Raw genomic sequence first — 23180 nt, forward strand, 5'->3', positions numbered from 1 at the left:
GCTGCCATACGAGGGGATAGGCTGGGAGAACTGGGTTTGTTCAGCCTTGAGAAAAGAAGGCTCAAGAGGGGAGCTCATCACCGTGTACCAGTACTTAAGGGGTAGCTACAATATAGCAACCATAGTAGTGATGACATACAACATTATCTAGCAATTAACAGCATACCATTCAGTTCATTGGCTGTTTTCACTCAAAATCAAATCCCCTTGAGGCACACACCAGACTCCTCCATCCTCCTTCATCACCCACCAACTACACCCAGGTCCTTGAGCAAAGGCAATCCCACAACTGAGTTTGCCTTTGCCTGAGGCAGGAATAACCCAGACTGTGTTCCCCAGAATATTTTTTACGTGCACTATAGGGACTTTATGCCCTTCCACAGTACGTAAGGGTTCTGATGGGGCAGAGCCAGCTCGATTGGCAGATCCCCTAGTGTTGACTAACCACGTGGCTTTTGCTAAATGTGTATCCCAGTGTTTAAATGTTCTACCCCACCATTGCTCTCAGTGTAGTCTTTAATAGTCCACTGTATCTTTCGCTTTTCCCAGAGGCTGGTTCGTGATAGGGGATGAGATACACCCACTCAATGCCGTGCTCTTTGGCCCAGGTGTCTATGAGGTTGTTTTGGAAATGAGTCCTGTTGTCTGACTCAATTCTCTCTGGGGTGCCATGTTGCCACAGACCTCGTTTTTCCAGGCCCAGGATAGTGTTCCAGGTGGTGGCATGGGCATGGGATATGTTTCTAACCAGCCGGTGATTCCTTCTACCATTCCAAGCACATGGTGCTTGGCTTGACTGGTTTGTGGGAGTGTCATATAGTCAATCTGCCAAGCCTGCCCATATTTGTATTTCAGCCATTGCCCCCCATACCACAGAGGCTTTACCCCCTTGGCTGGCTTGATTGCAGCACACGTTTCACATTCATCGATAACATGTGCAACAGTGTCCATGGTCAAATCCACCCTTCGATCATGAGACCATCTGTATGTTGCATCTCTTCCTTGATGGCCTGAGGTGTCATGGGCCCACCGAGCTAGAAACAATTCACCCTTACGTTGCCAGCCCAGATCCACCTCAGCCACTTCAATCTTAGCAGCCTGATCCACCTGCTGGTTGTTTTGATGTTCTTCAGTGGCCCAACTCGGGCTGTGAGCATCCACATGACGTACTTTCACAACCAGGTTCTCTACCTGGGCAGCAATATCTTGCCACAACGTGGCAGCCCAGATGGGTTTGCCTCTGCGCTGCCAGTTGTTCTGCTTCCATTGCTGCAGCCAGTCCCACAAGGCATTTGCCACTATCCATGAGTCAGCACAGAGATAGAGCACTGGCCATTTTTCCCGTTCAGCGATGTCTAAGGCCAGCTGGATGGCCTTTACCTCTGGAAACTGGCTCAAGTCACCTTCTCCTTCACCAGTTTCTGCTACTTGTCGTATAGGACCCCATGCAGCAGCCTTCCATCTCCGATGCTTTCCTGCAACGCAACAGGACCCATCATTGAAAAGAAAAATTGCTTCTCATTTTCTGATAGTTTGTTATACAGTGGGGCTTCTTCAGCATGTGTCACCTCCTCCTCTGATGATATGCCAAAATCTTTGCCTTCTGACCAGTCCACAATCACTTCCAAGATTTCTGGGCGACTGGGGTTTCCTACTCAAGCCTGCTGGGTATCAGTGCAACCCATTTACTCCATGTAGCATCAGCTGCATGATGTGTAGAGGTGACCCTCCATTTGAACATCCAGCCCAGCAATGGCAGTCAGGGTGCCAGGAGGAGCTGTGCTTAGGTACCAACCGCTTCCAAAGCAGCTCAAAACCCTTCATATGCTGCCAATATCTCTTTTTCAGTTGGAGTATGGCAGGCCTCAGACCCTCTGTATCCCTGGCTCCAAAACCCTAGGGGTTGACCCCAGGTCTCCCCTGGTGCTTTCTGCCAGAGGCTCCAGGTAGGGCCATTCTCCCCAGCCACAGTGTAGAGCACATTCTTTGCAGCTTGTCCTGCCCGGACTGGCCCAAGAGCTACTGCATGAACTATCTTCTGTTTAATTCGTTCAAAGGCCTGTTGTTGCTCAGGGCCCATTTGAAATCATTCTTCTTCCAGGTCACTTGATAGAGAGGGCTTACAATCAGACTATAACCTGGAATATGCACTCTCTAAAAACCCACGATGCCAAAAAAAGCTTGTGTTTCCTTTTTGCTAGCTGGTGGAGACATGGCTGTTATTTTGTTGATCACATCCATTGGAATCTGACAGCACCCATCTTGCCATTTTATTCCTAAGAACTAGATCTCTTCCGCAAGTCTCTTAAATTTACTTTGTTTTATGGCAAAACCAGCCTACAGAAGGATTTGGACTATTTTCTTCCCTTTCTTAAAAACCTTTTCTCCTGTATTGCCCCACACAATGATGTCATCAATGTATTGTAGGTGTTCGGGAGATCCACCTTGTTCCAATGCATTATGGATCAGTCCATGGCAAATGGTAGGGCATTTCCCGAAGCATGGGAAGCAAGAAAAGTCCTTGACTAGTACAAGCACTACCCAGCAACAACTAAAACATCAGTGTGTTATCAACATTATTTTCATACTAAGTCCAAAGCACAGCACTGTGCCAGCTACAGTGAGTAAAATTAACTCCATCCCAGCTAAAACCATGACAAGTTGCCAAGCCACTCTCCATGATATTTGAAAAGACCTTATTGTGGCCTTTCAGTACTTAAAGGGGGCTTATAAGAAAGATGGGGACAAATTTTTTAGCAGGGTATGCTGTGATAGGACAACAGGTAATGGTTTTAAACTCAAAGAGGGTAGATTCAGACTGGATATAAGGAAGAAATGTTTTACAATGAGGGTGGTGAAACACTGGCCCAGGTTGCCCAGGGAGGTGGTTGATGCCCCATCGCTGGAAACATTCAAGGTCAGGCTGGACAGGGCTCTGAGCAGCCTGATCCAGTTGATGATGTCCCTGCTCATTGCAGATTGGACTAGATGGCCTTGAAAGGCCCCCTTCAACCCAAGCCATTCTATGATTAACCTGATGCATCCAAATGAAACGCAATCCTTCAGAAATTCAGGCCCATAAAACTATGAAACAGGAAGTACCATTATCCCCATTTTACAGCTAGACATGGTAACACTCATCAAGGATAGAAAAGAAATTCAGACAGTAACTAACTACACCAGTGGATCACTAAATACAGAATAAATAATACTAAATGTAACAATCAATAAATACAGAATCACTAATAATCAATGAATAGAATAGAAAAAAAACCTCAAAACATTAGTAAGTCAGTACAGGTAGATCAGTTGTAATGTGTGTTCGATAGTGTATCAGCAAGCTTTTCTGATAGACCTCATGTTTCATTTGCCTGCTAGACAGACAAAAAACTAGAAGAGCATATTTGTTGATGGAGATACAGATACAGGCACACTACACAGTGAAGGTTTTTCCACACACATAAAAACAGTTGCATCTTGATTCACACTAGCTCCTGATGAAGCAGGGAAGGTGAATTCATATATACTACCAAAGATATGGTCATTTCTTTCACCGTCACAGTAAGAAACAACACTACCCTTGCGGAAAGTATCCAGCAGCTCTCTGGCCAGAGCAGCAACAGATACTCTTTAAGGAAACAAAATAGACACATTTGACAGGTGGCTTTAGACATGTCATCGAACTCAGCTTTTACATTCATGAATTACAACTCTATCTTTAGGTTGGATATTAGGAAAAACTTCTTCACCGAAAAGGTTGTCAAACATTGGACCAGGCTGCCCAGGGAGGTGGTGGAGTCACCATTCCCTGGAGGTATTTAAAAGAAGGGTAGATGCGGTGCTTGAGGATATGGTTTAGCGGTGGGCTTGGCCGTGATAGGTTAGAAGTTGGACTCGATGATCTTAAGGGTCTTTTCCAACCTTAACGATTCTATGATTCTATGATTCTTCCCAAAACCCCTATTTCATCACTGCTTCCCCCTCCCATCTATTTTATTACAGACCACCTATCTGTAACAGTGAGCTAGGAGTTTGGAAAGAAGTTCATAAAACGCAAACAAAGCATAATGCATATGACCATAAGAAAGGCAAAGTTTCACTACTCGTTGCTGACTCACAAAGGGTCTGAAATATCCTCCCTTCATTACATAAAATTGTGAAATCAAGTGAATGGACATCTAGAAAACAACCAAAAACACTCCATGATTTGATAGAAATTAGTTTAAAAGGTTTAAAGAAAAAGGACCTGGTCAATGTAGGAAGGTAAATAATCAAGCTGTTTGTAAAAGTCATGCCTACATATGCCCCTGCATATGTATATCTCTTCCAAAAACACCTCCCTGAGAGACACCCTCCTTCCTTCCTTCACACAACTATACGGGCTACACTAATCTCAAGCCTGTAGGTGCAAATGAGGCTGCTTTTTGCCTTTTTTCCCCTTTGGGGTAGGTGGAAAAATAAATGAAGGGTTGGCTTTACTCCTGGCTAAAGCAGCTGAATCAGAACTGTGTGGGTAGCTGTGACTACTGAAATAAGCCCTAGTAGGAAATGACTACACTCCAGGACCTAAAGAAAACAGGAATCATCTGCAGTACAGATCTGAATCTCAATATCTCCTGATACCACTGTTGGGGCTAGGCACATCATACACCACCTCTCATTAGTCTTCTCCAAAAGTCACTTGGCACATCAGCTGGCTGCAGGAAAGCTTGTATTAGCCTTTAACAGAAAACTAAGATGTAAAATACACGTCTTAGAAACCAGACTTTAACCAGTGGCAATTATTATTTCCTCACTCATGCAAAAGTGAAATTCAGGTCTTCATAAAAGAAACATAGCACTAATCATTCAGATGTGAGATAACTGACATTAAACAAGCAGTGACAATCAGAATATGCCTTTCATCACAGCTTGCAAACTAATTAGTGCCAGTGAGGATTCTCCTCAGAGCGTTAATATGTCAGGGAAGTGTTTATAGACATGCCACAGAAAGCATTTACCGAAGGCCTCAAAAACAACAAACAAGACTGAAGGACATGTCACTCGGTGCAGATTCATATTTTACTGCTGCTTCAGTTCCACATTTAAACACTCAAAAATTTTACAGTAGGAGTTGAAGCTGTGTGCAAATGCACTGGTCCTTTCTAGCATTCTCATGAGCTTGGCATGTAAATACAGTTACTTGCCAGATTTACTACCAAAAATTATAAAACCAGTAAACATAGAATCATGTTTTCCAGCTACTTAAGTCACCTTCCTTCTGTAGTCTCTTAGAGAAATCAATTCCTTGCAAATAAGCACAAAATCACACAGTCCATCTGCAGTGTTTTTCATTTCCTGCCCATTTAAGCTCTAACTTCTCCCTCTGCTATATATTCCTCTAAATACATTCATACAAATTTTGGCACTCTTTTCTTTGGTACAAAAAGCAGTCTTGGAGCCTGCTGCTGTGGTGATCTACTCTTAAATCCAACATCTAATGAGTTATAATATAGCAGGAACATCTGCTACTATCTGTCTATTATTGGCAGACTGACTTGCAGTTACTGCACTAGTCAACCAAAAGCTACAGTGCTGTGGTACAAACCTTCCTTGTGTAAACAGTTAATACTGCCCAAATATTGGTGATCTCTCTCACCTTCATTTCCTAACCGTCAGAGAATAAAAGGAATGAAACAATATATCTACATTATTTCTATAAAATGACAGCTGTTCACTTGCAAGCTGGCTTTGCAGAGCCGTTTCCAGTACTTGACTGCATGAAGGATGCTGCAAGTCCAGCAGGATTTACACTCATCGGTCTCAGGGATAGAAGAGGTCGCCTAAGGAGTATTACAGTCCCTTTCCCCAAAAGCTTGGTCAGGCTGCCATTGTCAAATCCTGCCTACCCTTCTAAAAGCTCTGGAGTTCTGTGGAGAGCATCAAAACATGAAGGGAAAAGCCAGAGGGAGCAGGGTCTCTTCCTCATGATACATTTCATAGTTTTTCATTTTGGCTGAAAGGTCAGTTCAACTTTTCGTTTTATCACAGTATCCGTGTTAATATCAATGAAATGTACAGAAAAATATTTACAGGTATAAAAAAATACTGTTATCTAACAGCTTTCTCTGATCTACTTCAGTGCAAGAAAGGACAGAGTTAAACTCAAAAATAAGTTCAATGAAGAGTGAGACTGAGATAGGGCAGGATCCAACAGGCAAACAGCTGCATTTGTTCATACTTCTGGGGAAAAAACCCACTCATTTTTATCTAAAATATTATTATCAACAACTTAGACTATCACTGGCAGCTTCTGTAAAACCTAAGAGTCAGCCTCGATAGTTCTACAGATGTCTTCCGATTCTTGCAGTTGGCCTAACCTGACTTGTCATAGCAGCATGCTGACAAAACTTTAGGGAGTATATAAATAAATGTATTTATAAAACACGCATAAATACTAACATTGGTCAATTAATTGACAATGGATTAACGAAACAGCTACCAAATACACATAACACACACCCATCACTAAATAATTCATCTAAGAACTGCTGACATGCTGTGATTCACAGTCAAACAGCTTCACTTCTGCTGCCCAGGGACTCGGTGCCACACGCTCACCAACGCCAGCGGCAGGTCTCCTACAAAGCTGTGCAGACAGGACTGCGCTGCCCCGAGGGCTGCTGGGTGACCCTCAAGCCACTGACCAACGTCTGGACTCAGAGCCCACAGAAAAGCTCCAACGGTGAAGATGCTGCTGCAGAAGAACCTGAGAGACTTTTTCTTCTGGACAAGTGACTCCTTAATCACTACCTCTTCGTAATCAGGTGTTACTTATTTTTCTACGTATGCTACATTTACTTTTTTTTTTCTCTCCTTTTGAACCTATCGGTTTTAGATATTGAATCATGGCCTTTAAATGACTTCCAGAATATAAAAGGCTGGAGTTTTTTCAATCTTTTGTAACACTCATTGGAAAAACACAGCACAGCAAGAAATAAGATATGGTACATACTGTGTCTAGAGGAGCCAAAATGGATTCACACATCTTCTGTAACATTGTTAGGAGACCTTTTTACCCAAATGGCTAATGAGTAACAACCGCCCAAGAAAGGATTTTCCCCAGCATTGTGCTTAATCACAAATTAAAATATCAGCAGACTTAAGAGGCAAACTTAAGTCTTACAGGCTGTGTTGGAACTGAAGTCAGAGATACTCTGGCACTCAGTCCTGTCCCATGATCAATCAGAGCATGCTGTGTGCTGCGCCTCATTCCCTGCCCGCACCCCAAGGTTTCCTTCCAACGCAAAACAAGGCACAAAGGCAGCAACATGCAGTTGCTTTTGTGACAGGACCCGAGGGAATGGCAGGGAGATGTGCCAGGGGAGGGTTAGGTTGGATATTTGGAAAAGGTTCTTCCCCCAGGGGGTGGTGAAGCTCTGGAACGGGCTACTCAGGGAGGCAGTCACGGTGCCAAGGCCAATGCTATTCAAGAAGCACTTGGACAATGCCCTCAGAGACATGGTGTGAATTTGGGGTTGTCCTGTGCAGGGACAGGAGTTGGACTTGATGATCCTTGTGAGTCCCTTCCAACTCAGGACATTCTGAAATTCTATAATTTTATGAGTTGGAGCCCATCCCTGGTACCTTAGTTCCTTTCCTCAAGAACGTTGCTGATTAACAGTGGTCAGTGAAGTATTTTCTTCCTTCCAGACTGTAGCACCACCACATGGTAAACTAGTTCACAGTTTAAGTGAGGACACATTCTGATTCAAATGCTACCATACCCTTGTTTCAATTCTCAAAGGGACAGAGTGTCTTGATGTTAGTCCTTTCCTTAAAAAAATCACCCCTTGCTCATGGCAAATTCAGATGAAAGCAAGAAGGTAAAAAAAAAAACCCACAGGACCAAGGATGAAAGGTTTACCAGACACAGATATCCAGAAATGAAAATAACTAAGGCTATACTGTTGCAGAACTGAGATTAACTTTTTTCCCCACTGTATACTGCATCTTACTGACCAGGAGGATGCTTCAGTCTTCCCAGCACAACAGCAACCTTTGCACTGCCAGACTGTCCTCCCAGGAAAAGCCTAGCGCTGGGGAGCTCTTTCTTTGGGATTTATTCAGAGTCCAAATTCATCAGGTTTCTTTCCCCCTTCTCCTGGGCTCCTTATTTTTTAACTCAACACAAGGAAAGTTACTGTAATATACCATGGTATTTGTTAATTTTCCTTTGGATATGCCCAATGTTTTTCTTACTTGACCAGCTGCTGATGGAATGCTAAGTACGGCATTCATTCTTTTACCTAAACCATCAAGGAATTCTTCCTCCACAACAAGGCAAAAATCTTTCCAGCTGCTTGGGGATGTATTCTCTCCAGCGGAAGCCCCTCCATACACTGGATCACTATAACTTTACATCCACACAGAAACACGCATTTCACACAGACCATGCACATGAGCTCATGTGGCTAATGACTGGTGTTTCACTAAAATCAGTAGGTCATTTCATTGTTCTGTCACACTTACAGGTCTTACAGACTCTGTAAGAAAGGCAATAAAGAAGACTGCTACAGGAACAGAGCTCCCTGGCAGCATCTACAGTACTAAAGTACAGGAAAAAAAATTTTAAATAAATTCTGAAGCAGTAATAGTCACAGAATGAGAATAAATATCTCAAAATGTATCTGAGAATTAAATTAACTAACCTAAAAAAAAAAAAGTCCACAAGTATTTTATCAGGAAATACTGGAATAACTTATTCTCCAGAAGAATCAAAGACGCACATATTGAGCCCGTCACACTGTGAGTAAGCATAGAAAAATTTGGACTTACTTTATATAATACAACCAACTTCACTCTACTGGAGCAATGTTCCACAGAACAGAAAGCAGTCAGCTCAGAAAACAAATAAAAGTGGCAACAATGATCGTTAAAAAAAATATATATATACTGAGTTTTGACAGCAGGCAGATTTTCCCTAAATTATTCAGACTCCACACATCTTGATGTCTCCTTTGGTCTTCATTAACTTAAGCTGCTCTTGTCACATCATGTATCAAGATGCCAGAACCAAATACGGGAGGAAGTGATGGTGGTGACTCAAGACAGGAAAAAAAATATTTTCCTCATCAAATCAGTGTTTAATAGAATTGAGTCCTAATGAGCTGAGACCAGCCTCTCAGACTCAGTAACAGGCAGAAGGCTAGATCTGTGCCCTGGAGTCCTACTCACCTCCTTTTTTATGAAATTATATTAATTCCCTCACGCAGGCTCAGCTGGCTGTTGCATTGCCTGGGACTCTGCTGTGTAAGGACAGATGTTTAGTACAGTTTGCACCAAATATGATTACCTCTGGTAAGGGCACTGTTTGCTGTATCCAGGAAAGGAATATGTGCACTGACTTCCAAACAATGCAACCCCTTTAGAGCCTTTACAGGTACCATCCAAAAATCTTACGAACACACCAGAATCTATCAATTATACATTTGGGACAAAATTCCTTATGCTGACACTATTCAGACTTCCCACTCACAGCTTGCTTTACACGGATCTGCTGGCAACAACAGTACCATTCAGTATGTCCTCCACTGTCCGTGCAGAGCCTCACGTAGCAACTAGATATTACACTAATGGGACAAACAGAAAACAAGAAAAAAGTTTGGAATAATCCTTTGTGAGATTATACATTTAAGGCTACCAAGCAGACCATTTTATTGTCCTAAGGCTTCCTTAAGTAAAGGGATTGCTACCAAACATCCCATATCTATTCCAAGTCTTGTATCTCAACCGTGATACTCCAGCAGAACACTAAATGAGAATAAGCTTGCTACTGTTCTTCTCACTACAACAGCGGACACGCAATACAGCACCCACTTTCACTTAGTTATATACAGGCATTGCTATAGATTCATATTGGAGAAGACATGGTCAAAGATGGTGCACATAGAAAATCTTATAATATGGTTTCTGTGGGACCTTAGAGGTCAGAATTTGATCCAGAGTTGAACCAGGTCCTGAGAAAGATTGCCCTGTGCACAGGTCACCTTCTGGTAATTACAGAGTGCTTCAAAAATAGGTTTGTCAATTATAGTCTTCATCTAGAATTGTTTAGTTATTGTGGTACTGTTTCAGTTAGAGCATTGAACGTAAGGACTGACACCGACAACTTGATATAGTATTTTATGGGAAGATAATGTAGGAGCAGAAGACAGTTGTCATGCTGGTGTTGAGACCTCCTACCCTACGCTGGACTTTTTTACAGACTGGGCTTCATGCCCAGGTGAATTACATGCCTGTAGTCCAGCTATGAGGCGATGAAGTGAGGCAAAGTCATTAATCACCATGATGAGGTATGGTAACAGACAAAATGGATGGCAGAAAGCATAACTCACAACTGCTGTTATGGAAGAGCTTGTGTCAGTGAGGAAGCCACTGGTACCTCCCAGGCTCTTCCCTGAATAAACCAGTTGTCCAGTGCATCTTCAACCAGATGCAACCACAGAAGGCTACAGGCTCTCCAAAATATTTTCAGCTGTTTACAAGAATCACTTCCTACCTTTGTCAAGGACAGCTTTCAGGACCAGACTCAATAAACCCAGATGTCTTTGTCAGCCCTACATTCCTAATGCTAGTTAACTGCGTTTTTCCAGGAGGGGATCTTATCCAAGTACTGAGATTCTCTGGTGACCTTCTCCCTTCATTACCACCCAGAATAAGATACTTACACAGAGCACTAGTAGCTACCATTGGATTATTAAATCAATAAGCTATTAAATCGGCCTTAAATAGTTCAGCTTTAGGCACAAAATATTGGTGGAGTAACTCTTCATCCTGTTAAGACTGTCTCCAATGACCACAGCTTTCTTGATATACAAGGGGTTACAATCTTTAATTAAATTGTACAACTTCATAAGTAACAAAAGAAAAGGCCATCATAGGTGTGCCCCTTATTTGCCCTCTAGTCTGTCATTACACCTCGACTCATAAATCAGTGGCACTGAAATGGTCGCTGATTACACTTCCTTGTGTAATCAGGCTCAAGAGGTTGTGATCTGGAGGGGCTCGTAGCACTGCTGCGGTAAAAAGGTTAAACACTGATGCGTTTTAATCAATGTGCTGTGACTGCAGACAGGTACAAGCTGACATCTCTGCAGATGACTGAGGAGCCGCAACCCTCTTTCTAGAGAAAGGGAACAGACTAGGCACTTTGGAGAGATGGCTGGAGATGAAGGACAGGCCCCAACCCCTCAGAGGGATCCTTCATCCTGCTCTCTGGTAAGTCCTGCTTGCTCACCACACCCAGATCCCATGTGAATGTTAAGAGCAAAAGACTGCTGTTAAGTCTGACCTGCCAACTGCTACCAGCAATATGAAGCACCCAATATGGGATATGCCCATGTGGCTGCTTTGTAGAAAAAAAAGTATTTTTAACAGCAAATGTAATTAATCATGTGCTAGTAAACCCAGTAAAGGAAAAAGGCTGCAAAGCCTCCACTCCACGCTCATGTAGGAGCCAGGAATGGGTCTGCAAACTTAGGAGCCGAGTTAGGCCCGGATTTCTACCCACAGTAAGAAATACCATTACGGCTGTACTTGGAAGTACTTGAGTTTCATGCCCCAGTGGTCTGATGCGCTCCTGTTATGACAGGTTTAAGGAGCCACATCCAACATTAACACAAAATTAGTGTTGCTCTTACCTTTGGTGGCTGCATCTCTGCCACAGGTTAAAGGTAAAACCAGGCTTTAGGTGGCTTGGGCCACACATCCCCCACCACAGGCCTGGGGTGGGGTCAGGACTGAGGCCTGGGCCAGCCCTTGCTGAAACTCATCCCAGAGGCAGCTTCAGGGCAAGCCTGGCTGGGGTCCTGCCCTGGGGCAAGGTGCTGGTGCTGCAGCTACAGCTGGAGCTACAGCCGGAGCCACAGCACACCCCGCCACACCCTGCCCCTCAGAACCCCTGTAGCTCCACGCCCTTCCAGCAGGTTCTGTCCCTGGGGGAGGCTCCCCTCCAGGCTGTCTCCCTGCGGGGCAGGGAGGGTCTCCCGGCCCAAGCCCGAAGCGTGGGCACCGTGCTGGGTCGAGCAGTCGAGCCTGCCTGAGACTGGAACAGTTACCAGGAAGCCACACGCAGCATCCCGGGACAGGCAGACAGAGACTCATCGCTAATCAACTTATTCAAATAGCTGTTCAGTGGGTAACAAGGAAAGCCAAGTAGGAGGCCATGGTACAGACTCGGCAACCGTTCTCTGCAGCACTAGGAACCCAAATGTGCCCACTTACCTTTTGTAAATAAAAAGAAGAATAATAAATTAATTAGTAAAATTCATCTTAGATCACAGAAAACATCATCCTATCTGGAAGGAAACAATAGAAATGAAACAGGGGCTTGGAAAAGGTGCCCACCCTAGAGGTGTGCAGGCCACCTTTGCTCATCAAGAACTGGGTCTCGGGTGATGTGATACAGCTCTTCAGACCTCAGCAGCATTATACTGTAACGAAACCAGAGCCCTCTCCAGCATCATAACAACACAAATGCTCTATGTACTGGCACATACTGACAGAAAAACTGAAGCTATCGCCACACTTTAATAGCAATGCACCTGGATTTTGGAAGAAATCTGAATGTGTATGTTTTCTTCTTCTCCTCCTAAATCACCAGCATCTCTCCATTTGCAAGAAAAAACTTAGCACCCAGACACTTGTTTTATTTTTCAAGAAGAAAAAAACCCGAAACGTTTTGTTACCCAATACACCCCTGCAAGTGTGGGAAGCTTCAGCAGCGCGTTGTATAGTTTCATTATGGAAAGACACCCGAGTGGGTTGTCCTGAAGGTGGATGCAAAAGGCCACTTCACAGAGTGGTCAGTGGACTTTAAACAGGGTGTGGGATGCATATTTTCTTGGAAAAATCCTCTTTTTATTACTCTACCAAACTGTCAGGAACTTCTTTTCCTTTTTATGCAGCCAGTCAGCTTGACAATGTTGAAGCCAATCTAGAAAGTTATTCTGTTTTGCTCTGCCAAACCAGATCTTTCTGCTCCCAAAAATCAGGTAAAGCTAAAACATATTGTAATGTTTATATTTTAGCTCTGTAACATTTTCATTTTAAACATTTCATGCCAAATGTTGTCAGACACTTGAAAAAGCCGCTTGGGTCAACTGGATCTTTCAGAACTACTTTCATCAGTGCCTGGTGAATAAACTGAAATGTAAAAAAAAAAGTACGCGGTCACTGTGAAGTCACTCTGTGCCTCCTTGTCCTGGCAGCAGCTGTGGCCAGGCAGCTCGCAGGCAGCTCGCACGCCCATCCCTGCAGTCCTGTCCAGGGGTGTGCTGCAGCTGCGCGGGTCGGAGACAAGATCAATGCTGCGAAGCAGCTGCAGGAGAGTGCTGCTGGCTCTATCGCGCTGCTGGCGTAATGCAAACCAGATACAGCTGACAAGCTGTGCATGGTAAGAGACTCCCTATTTGCTTTGTACACTCACAAAAGGAAGAATGAGCTCGTAAGACAGGATGTAGACTGGGACTTTGTATAATGGCAATCACTTAATATCTCAACGCAGGGTTTTCTGGGAGATTTTAAAAAACACTAGAGAATTGAACTACATGTGCAACCTGTGTCTCCAAGAGCCTCCCTATTGTCTAGAGTTTGGATGGTCAGAGCTAGTATCAGTCTGGATGGTCTCAGTCTTAGAAAATGAGGCATTGGTCCTTAAACTGAGATAATGTATCTGCTTAGATGTGTGTTTGAACTAGCCTCTTAGCTTGCGTAGTCTACATGTACAAGCGAATTAGAATGATGTTCTAATCCGTAAGCGACCAGAAGATGGCTGGGGATGCTAGAGGTCCTCACATGGAAGCAGCAGCTGCCACAGAGACCGGGAATCTCCAGCCTTCCAAGAGACTGCGTGGTTTATCCCCTCTTTCAGGGCATTTGATGAAACAGGATCGCCCCTTTGCCCTCAATTTATTCACAGGCGAAGTAACTTGGTGTTAAGACAATTGTCAAAACTGATTGTCACACTTCAGTGATTCTGTTGTTAGCTGCTGGAGTTGCAAAGGAATATTCATGGTTGCATTATGGCCAAATGTATTTCTGCATTTTTTTCCCTTCTTAAAGGATAACAGACACTGACTACGGATGGAGACAGGACATCTGATTGATGTGCCCCTCTCAAGATGATACAAATCACATGAGCAGGAGTAAAAAAAATTTTCTTTATCTAACCCCATCAAAAGTCATTAAGACTTTTTTCACATTCCCTTAAACATATATCTTGCTAAGATCTTCAAGACATGCCTCCCACAGTCAGTTCTCTACTTTAACTGGGGATTGAATTATTAATGATTTCGTCTCCTGAGAATAGAAACGTTTTAGTACAAAAGCCTTTGAGCTCAGAAGCTCAATGCTGTCTGTGAAAATGCAGTGGCTCAGATCGCCTGATGATCATTTCTGATTTAAATGATCAGGTCACCAAAGATCTCAAGGCACATTATCTAGTGGGTGAATATAATTATCTCCAATGAAAATCAAAAAAAGGCAGAACCCCTAATACAAGATAATCAGATCGCAGCTAGTCTGAGCCACAATTCTAGACAAGCTATGCTGTACAACAGGCCTCCCAACCTTAAATAAGTCATGTTTTCTTTTTGAAGGACATACATGTTTCTGTTTCATAACAATAGTTTCCAAGAAATTTTCCCCATAATAAGGCTAAAAATACTTCCCCGGGCCTCACAAGAAATTAACTCTTGCCTGTTTCTAAAAAGTTTGAAGTTGCTTAGCTGGTAGCAGCTAAATAAAAGGTTTGATATTCAGTGATGTGCCACGTAAGGCCAAGTTTCTAAAGAAAGACATAAGAGTACCATACCAAGGCTGATTCAGGCAACACTACATCATCTTCAGACGTCTGCAAGGCAAGCCGTTTAGTACACTACATTTTGGTACATCGTGCAATACCTGCCAGCACTTGTGTGGTACAGCATATCTCAGCTAACGCCCCGTGACCCGCTCAGCTTCTGCCCTTGTTTGATAGGTGAGTCTGAACTGCCTCGGTAGCTGCATGTGAGCATGCTGACAGTAGAGCACAAAAACTGGGAAATTCAGAGAATCGGCCCACCCACCCCTTGGATCAAACTAAAGAAACGGTTCTCTCATGCCTCTTCCTCCTCTTAAGGAATCAGGAAATATCTAGGAGGTTTTAAGAACACAAGAAGTTAAAGCATTAAATATGTGATGGAAGGCTCAGCCCTTTTGGCTACACAGTCCATAGTTAGATGCAGGCAACCGTGCAACGTATTCATTTGAACATTAGACTCCTTGGTCAGTCTCGTTGCTCTAATAGCACTGCTGCCTTTCTTCACACAGCTTTACCTAAACACCACATGCATGATCTGCAGCTCATCTCGTATTCTATGTTAGACTTTTCCTAATGCTGCAACTAGCATTAAAATGTTTTCCTTGTATGCCAAAAAGCCTAGTGTTGGAAGTAGTACTTGCCTGTTGTTACCATCAGTCAGTTTTTTCTCTTTTCCAGAGTAACAAGTGATAGGACAGGATAAAATGGCCTCAAGTTGCACCAGGGGAGGTTTAGATTGGATATTAGGAAAAATTTCTTCACCAAACAGTTGTCAAGCATTGGACCAGGCTGACCAGGGAAGTGGTTGAGTCTCCATCCCTGGAGGTATTTAAAAGATGTGTAGATGTGGTGCTTAGGGACATGGCTTGTGGTGGACTCGGCATTGCTGGATTAACAGTTGGACTTGATCATCTTAAAGGTCTTTTCCAACCTAAATGATTCTGTGATTCTCCGCAAACAGTCCCGCAGAATTTCATGGGAGTACTTGCAGTCATGGAGGCTTGCGCATGAGGAGATGTCAAACAGTTGCTCTCAGGCACCAAGGCAGGATCACCTGTACCATTGCAGCATCCCCAACAAACGTTTTCTATCTCTTCTCAAAGGCCTCCAATAATCAAGAATAATATTGATCATTATGCCTAAAAATTTATTCCAGTACTTCCATGGCTTTACCATAAGGACAACCTGAATCTCACTTACTTGTTCTTCATTACTTCTTGCCCTGTGTATCACCAAGAAGAGATTATTCCCTTCCTCTTTCAAAAAGTCTGACATATTTAAGACACATTTTCTTCAATCTGCTCTTTTCTAGGTTGAACTACTCCTGTGTGCTCATTTTATCACTAGTTAAATATTACAAACCTCAGTTCCCTCTTGTAGCTCTGCCCCGAGTTCCTTCTCATCAGCCCACAACTGGTTCCTGTGGTGCCCAAGCCAGCTGCAGTAGGCTGGGGAGGCCTTACCACTGCTGGTAGAGCAGGGGGGTGATTTCATGCATCTTTCAGGCCATTTTTCTGGTATTCATCCCAAGATGTTTCCCTTTTCACACCAAGGTTATGACCTGAATTGAGGTTGTGATACATTGCAGCACCCAGGCTCTTTTCCAAAAATTGCTATCCAGCCGGCAGTTCTGTGTCCTGTATTTGTGCTTTTTAACAGTTCCTGTGAGGTATAGAAATGGAATTTTCACCTATTGCATTGCATTTTTTCCAGATTAGTTATTTAGTTTCATTCTGAATTCCACCTTTGGTCTCCAGTCTCCCTGGATTGCACTTTGTCTGGTGCCAGCAGAGGGGAGCTGCTGGCATGTCAGAAAATAGGGCTGGAATTCTGCATGGTCTCGATCCAGTTCGGTGCCCACCGTGTCCAGTGGCATTTAATTTGACAAGACCTGGATTGGTTGCCCATGGAGAAATACAAAATTGGGACCTGAACATCATGTAAGCAGAAGAGATCAGCAGTTAATTTCATATTTATCTACATACTATTAAATAAAAAACAAATATTTTAGGATTTAGAAAGTCCGAGTCACGCATTTTAGGATGCATTGCTTCCAGATAACTTTCACTGTCTGCCTTTCATTTTCTAAAGGACTTTTTTGATTTACATATTAGTATGTACATATGAATGTTTGTTTGCTTTTTTTTAAAAAAGGAAGATAATGCCATTTCAGAAAATTTATTTAGACACTGGTACTTCAGATCTCGGGACAGGGAGAGTGTACCACCACAATATTTTAAATTTAATAATTTATTTTTTACTACAAAACTTAAAAAATTGTCTTAACTCACTTAAAGCTTTCCCGAATACATTGAGATACTTCTTCCCCAGCTCAGCACATCTCAAAAATGAGCTTAACTCACTTTTTTTGCCCACCGCTGCATCACTACCTCTAGGAATACTGTTTCCAAAAGTGCTTAAATTCAATGAGGCAACAACAAAGCAGGCTGCAGAACAGGCAGATATCTGACCTAAAACAGGCAGGTACCTGGACTCCAAAAACTACTCGCTCAATTACAAGCCATTTGAAAACTGGGTAACTGATTTGATGATTCTTCCTAATGCTCTAATTAGAATTTCAAACCTTTTCTGTAGATAAAACATGTACACCATGTTTACGGTGTTGATATTAAAAATAACTGATTTTATACATATTGTAGTAATTATAAATTTCAATTTAACTTCCAGGTTCTTCTAATCAACATAATTGTAAATTCTTCTGTCCTGTAAAACAAAGAAAAATCACATTTTAAAAGGTGGCAGTACAAACCAAGGAAAGCATGGATGGTATGTGATACTGTACAAGTCACTTACCTCCATCAGGAGAAGACAATGTAAACCATTAGTGCACAACCCACTATCCAGCCAACTGCAAGGAGTATGGGTACAACGAGACGTGAAAGCGGGACTTGGGCTGAAAGAGAAAAGGTGATCTTCTTCAGAAAGGCCACGTTACACTGATGCTGAATTCACTAAATTAAACGCATCAAAAACATGATTATCACAGAGCAAAATGATACCTGTAAGCTTAGGCCATGTTATCTATGATCGGTATTTTTAGTGTGGAGTCACTATACCTTGGCAGGCCTCCTAATGAGAATACAGAGCGAAAGCCCAAAGAGATTTCCACAGTATGGTCTCTGCAATCAGATAGGTACAAGGCTTAGCACTTCCAAAAGAAGCAGGGTACAGGGAGGAGACAGCAGCACGGTTCTGTCCTTGGTCTCCAGAGGTCACCAGAACATCTGTACTGGACTTTATTGACAGCAGCTGTCCTGGCAGATTCAGGATTCAATCCTTGACCTGTACAACACCTCTAGAAGTCTCATTAGACTGTTGGCAACAGTAAATCAGAAATACAGTGATTATTTACCATTGCACCCATTTAAGATCAATGCGCCTAGGGCTGCAATGAGGGGATGCTGTATGAGTTACCCCACCCCAACGGGATGTTTGTCAGTGGCGGCGTGCCAGGGACTCACAGCTCACCTCTGTGCTTTCTCCACACAGAGCCTGACCTAGCCCTCTCCTATCCGGTCACTACAGCACTACGGGGTAGCTAGGGTTGATGTAATTATCCACTGCTAGGGTGTTCCCCCCTTTCAAGTAAAAAAAATAACATAAGAATTTTCACCTGCCTGGGTGAGTTGGGTGAGGCACAAACATGTGACATCTTGCCTGTATTGTCCACTAGTATTAGAGCAAGCTAAAAAACTACATGGAGACATGGAGTCCAAAGCAGGTAACGCTGCTACAAGGAGTATACAGAAAGCAGGACTAGTGTTTTATTTAAATATGTTTCCATACAGCATCAGAATTTCAAAGACCCTTCTACCAGTTTCCTGCAATTTTGCTACAATTACCAGAAAGTAGCATATTAACCTTTGAGATCATATTACTTACCAATAATATTACAACATTTTAAAGCACATCTTTCTGTAGTTAAAAGATTTGCAGGTTTTTGAAGGGATTAATAAATAATGTAAAACTATTCACAAGACCTTGCACAGTTTAGATCAAGCAGACAGACTTTGGAGGAATGCTTAGTAATTTAAGGTTTTCCACATTGCTCTTTTAAAGCTATGCACAACACAAACATGTCTCACCATGGTATTGCATGGCGTATCTACCAAGAGGGTAAGAGAGAACATAGAGATAGAAAAATCTACAAGTACTACCATAAAAGTATAAAACAGGTAAGCAACCACACAACCAAAAGATAAAATCCTGCTCTGAAACTGGGTGTCCTTTTGCCACAAGGGAGCCCCTTACCTCTTTCATTTAAAGATTGTTATTCCTTTGACACTTTGTAAGGTAAAGCTACTTCTGTCGGGAATAATTTCTCTTTACTTGTCATTTTTTCTAAAGGTCCTGTTACAAATAAAGGGCTGGATCCTGCTGGGCTACATGGAAGAGCTTTGACAGAGCTCTGCTGAGCTGCTGTTGTGTCTACTGAATATGGTGTTTTGTTATATGAGATGCAGTTTAAATGCAGTAAGATAAGAGAGGCAGACAAGTCCCAGTGGATCAGCAGGAATGCGGTGCCCTGCATTTGTCATGAGGCAGCAAGCAGCTGGCTCTGAGGGATAGAGTTTCATAGGAGTCACTGGGAGTTCTTGTGTTTCATAGTTTAAGAAACAGAAATGACCATGAGATCATTTACGCTGATCTATATGTCACAGGACAGATACCCCAAGACTTGAGTTCGAATAAAGCAACTGCTTGGAAGACTATATGTTATGCCATGGGCAGAACTGAAGTGCAAGATAGGCTCGAGGCTTGGGCTTGGCCACGTGAGATATCTGAGCAGGTAACCCTTTCACAGGGCCTCAGAAGAAAGTGACAATCTTCAAGGTCCTAATATTTGGTCCAAGGGAAAACTACTCTGAGTCTAAATCTGATAATCAGTATTACCCTCACCATGGAGCAAGGCTGTGCACACCAACAGCTAGAAAGAGAGCATCTGCACTCTCTGCTTTCCAGCCTGAGGTGGAAATGGGTGGGGAGGAACACAATACTTCTAAGCAACTGTGTTTTGGAAAGAAAGAAAATCTTTACTGACACCTGCAGGTAATCAGCTAAAACCCTGAAACATGAGGTTTCATTATAATCACTATTTAAATGAATGCACATGAAAGCAGAATACTGAGAGAAATGTGGGTTATTGCAGTCACAAGTATTGCTTTCAAACAGACCATGGAAACAAACCCTGGCTTCTGGGGTCTGAGCCAGAGCCTGCTGAAATCAAAAGGCTAATTCTGGATGGCAGCAAGAATAAAGGAATCTTACTGTGACCCATGTACGCAAGCTGGTGTTTTAGCTACAAATTACTTTCTTTTTGCCCCCATTATAGTAATTTTTCTCTACTTCAAACATTAATTTATCTGAAAATAAACAGAGAGAGGCTGGGCAGAGCAGCAAACACACAGCACTTGCTGTGCGACAGCAGGGTTCCTCTGCATGTGATAGACTCCCAAGCTTTGCACCCCCACAGGTTGGAAGCTCTCGGAATTGTCCACCGCAGGATGCCCAAGTACCACAGTGAAGCCAAGGACCCCTCAACTACAGGGTACAGCAGCACAGGCTTCCAAGCTAAGTACAGCCTAAATACACTGATTATCTGATCGCTGTCTTATTTTTCTGGGGTTTACCTTTTATCCAGAAGCGTAAGTGGGCTTGGTTTTGCTGTCTGTAGTTGGTCAAAACTCCTGCCAGCTATCACAAGAAAAATGATGCCTGTGGTCTCACTGAGCTGCCTTTGCCCCTGAAATGTCTGGGTCTGACTGCACTGACAAGGGCACCCCACACCACCAGGTGGAACAACTCCCAATTTGAACAGGCGGAGGCTTGGCAGGTAAAGAATCACAGAATCATAGAATGGTTTGGGTTGGAAAGGACCTCAAAGATCATCTAGTTCTGGGAATGCCAAGCTCAAACTCGCAGTCTTATGTTCCCTGCTCCAAAATTCCTCAGAATTTCACAGAAGTTTTCTTTATATTTTATCTCATATAGGCTACACATGCACGCACAAAAGCCAACCACTAACCCATCACTGGGATGGCAGTTTGAACACCACACTGATCAGCAGACTAGGAGGGAATGTGTGGGCATGCCCAGGGGACCCTGCCTCCTGCATGTGTCCCAGCTGCCAGCCCCAACAGACGAGTTTTTCCATGTCCTTATGCACTGCCAACAGAGGCTGTGGTGCCCTGAAATCTAATTTAACAACAGAGCTGATGTGGACGGGCTTTTGTGTTGATGACATTTGCCAGCTTCATATTAAAAAATCATGTGAACCCTGCAGTTATTAATTTCAGCAAGGCTGCCCAGCCCTTACTCTCTGCTCCCCGATGTTTCCAGGGAGGCGTTTGCCCCCCTGCGCAGGGCGCGCCGGGGCTGGGCAGGAGGCAGTCCAGCCCAGCTGCCCCGGCGTTGTGACTCCTGCTGCCACCCCAGTGCTGGTTCTGGTGCTAGCCTGGTCTGTCTGCACGATTATGGCCATAAAATCCATGATTATGGATTTTTTAATTATTTAAAACACAAACAACAATACACACCCTACCAATGAAAAATACAGTTAAGTACTAATTCCTGGTGAAATACCAGTGTCAGTATAATTTCTGTGGATATCCATGAAAAGAAAAATTAAGAAACAGCATTCAGTATCCTGTTGTATCTGAGTTTAATAGAATTCCAATCTCCTCCTTAGATACCAATGGTAATGGTGCAAAAAAAGGGAGATAAAAGTCTTTAAAAACTTTTCATATAGCTATGAAGATGTATACAAAGTTACTTTCACACGGAAAATTATACACAGCTGTGTACACAGCTAACACCGTAATTAAACTTACAGTTGTTTCACCATCCAGACCTCTTACAGTGATGTAAATAGAAAATAACAATGAATATAAAATGCATTTTTATGAAATGCCTTTTCTCCTTGGAGAAAGTGGAAATGTACTTATAATGAAAAGGTCATTATTAACGTTTCATTTTGCTCTGCCACTTGGGCTTTGTGGAGCTAAAACCTGAATCATCATATGTTCACTTAACATTACGCTCAGATTTCAGCTGCACAGAGAGTATGTTTAAAATGCTGTCAAACATAACTCATTTTACACAGCTCCATTTAATTATGTTAGTCAACTTAAAATCACAACCACAAAAAAAAACTGAAGAAAACAAAACTGGTAGGATTCAGAAATACAGGAGGAACCTAAGCTACTTCAAACTCATTGCTGTTAACAGAATTAGCTTTTAAACTGATTACACTTTCTTACCAAAAGTAAAATATATAGCATATCATACAAGAATACAAGTAGCTGAGTATTTTCACATGACATTGCTCATATTTATGAACTTTAGGAATACATCGCAACATTCACATTTAACTGTGCATCTTACCTGGTTCAGCCATTCCCCCCTCTGCTGGTTGTATTGGCAAGTTTTAAGGTTTGCCTCTGCAGTTGTTCTTGTGAGCCTTGGGATGCTTTAAATAGAGCAATATTTGGAATGTGCTGCAGCTGCCTTGCTCACTGATGCCAGTTTTTGGCTATATGCATTCAATTGTCTAAAAAGGCAGGAGTTCAAGGGATTCAAGGTTACCTCTTCCTATTCCTGCAACTGCACATCTGTTTTAGAGAAAGCTGAATAAAGGGGAGTAATTTCTGAAAAGGGAGAGAAATGAGACCATAAAGTAGTTTTTGCCCTTTTTACAGCCATGAAACACCACGTGATAAATTCACGTAGTATTTATGTGCGTCCACATATTTAGAGGGTGAGAAGGATCCAGGTCATTCTTAGGGTCCTGTGTCTTCTCTTGTCCCTCTCCTATCAAAAAAGCAAGCCAAGTCCTATTCAGTAGTACCTGTATATGTATTTCTGTAGTTATTAGTTACTTGCTAAGCATCACATGTTATCCTGTACTCCACAAAGCACAGAGGTACCTTTAGCATCTTCCCTCTGAAAGGTTACAGTGAACAGTCACAGGTTGTAATTACTGCTATGGGTACTGGGTAACAAAATTCAAGGGAGGCACATTCCTAAAATAACCTGAGAATGATCTTGTCCTAAATAGGATAAATCATTGCAAACTGTCTCTAATTCAGAAGAGAAGAAACATGGAGACGAGCACCAGATCTGAGCCCAAAGGACAAACTGCACAACAGCTTGTACCACATAGGAGGAGAACTCCGTATAAGAATCCCTTGGAGTGATCCTGGCCACAGTTTTTGACCAATAAGCATAAGAAACCCGCTCAGAGTTTATTAAGGAAATGAAGCCCTGTACAGAACATTCAGAGGAACACACAGATGCACCACGTTAGCAAAAAGCCGCT

This window comes from Phalacrocorax carbo, chromosome 7 (genome assembly GCF_963921805.1).
Source record: "Phalacrocorax carbo chromosome 7, bPhaCar2.1, whole genome shotgun sequence".
Lineage (NCBI taxonomy): Eukaryota > Metazoa > Chordata > Aves > Suliformes > Phalacrocoracidae > Phalacrocorax > Phalacrocorax carbo.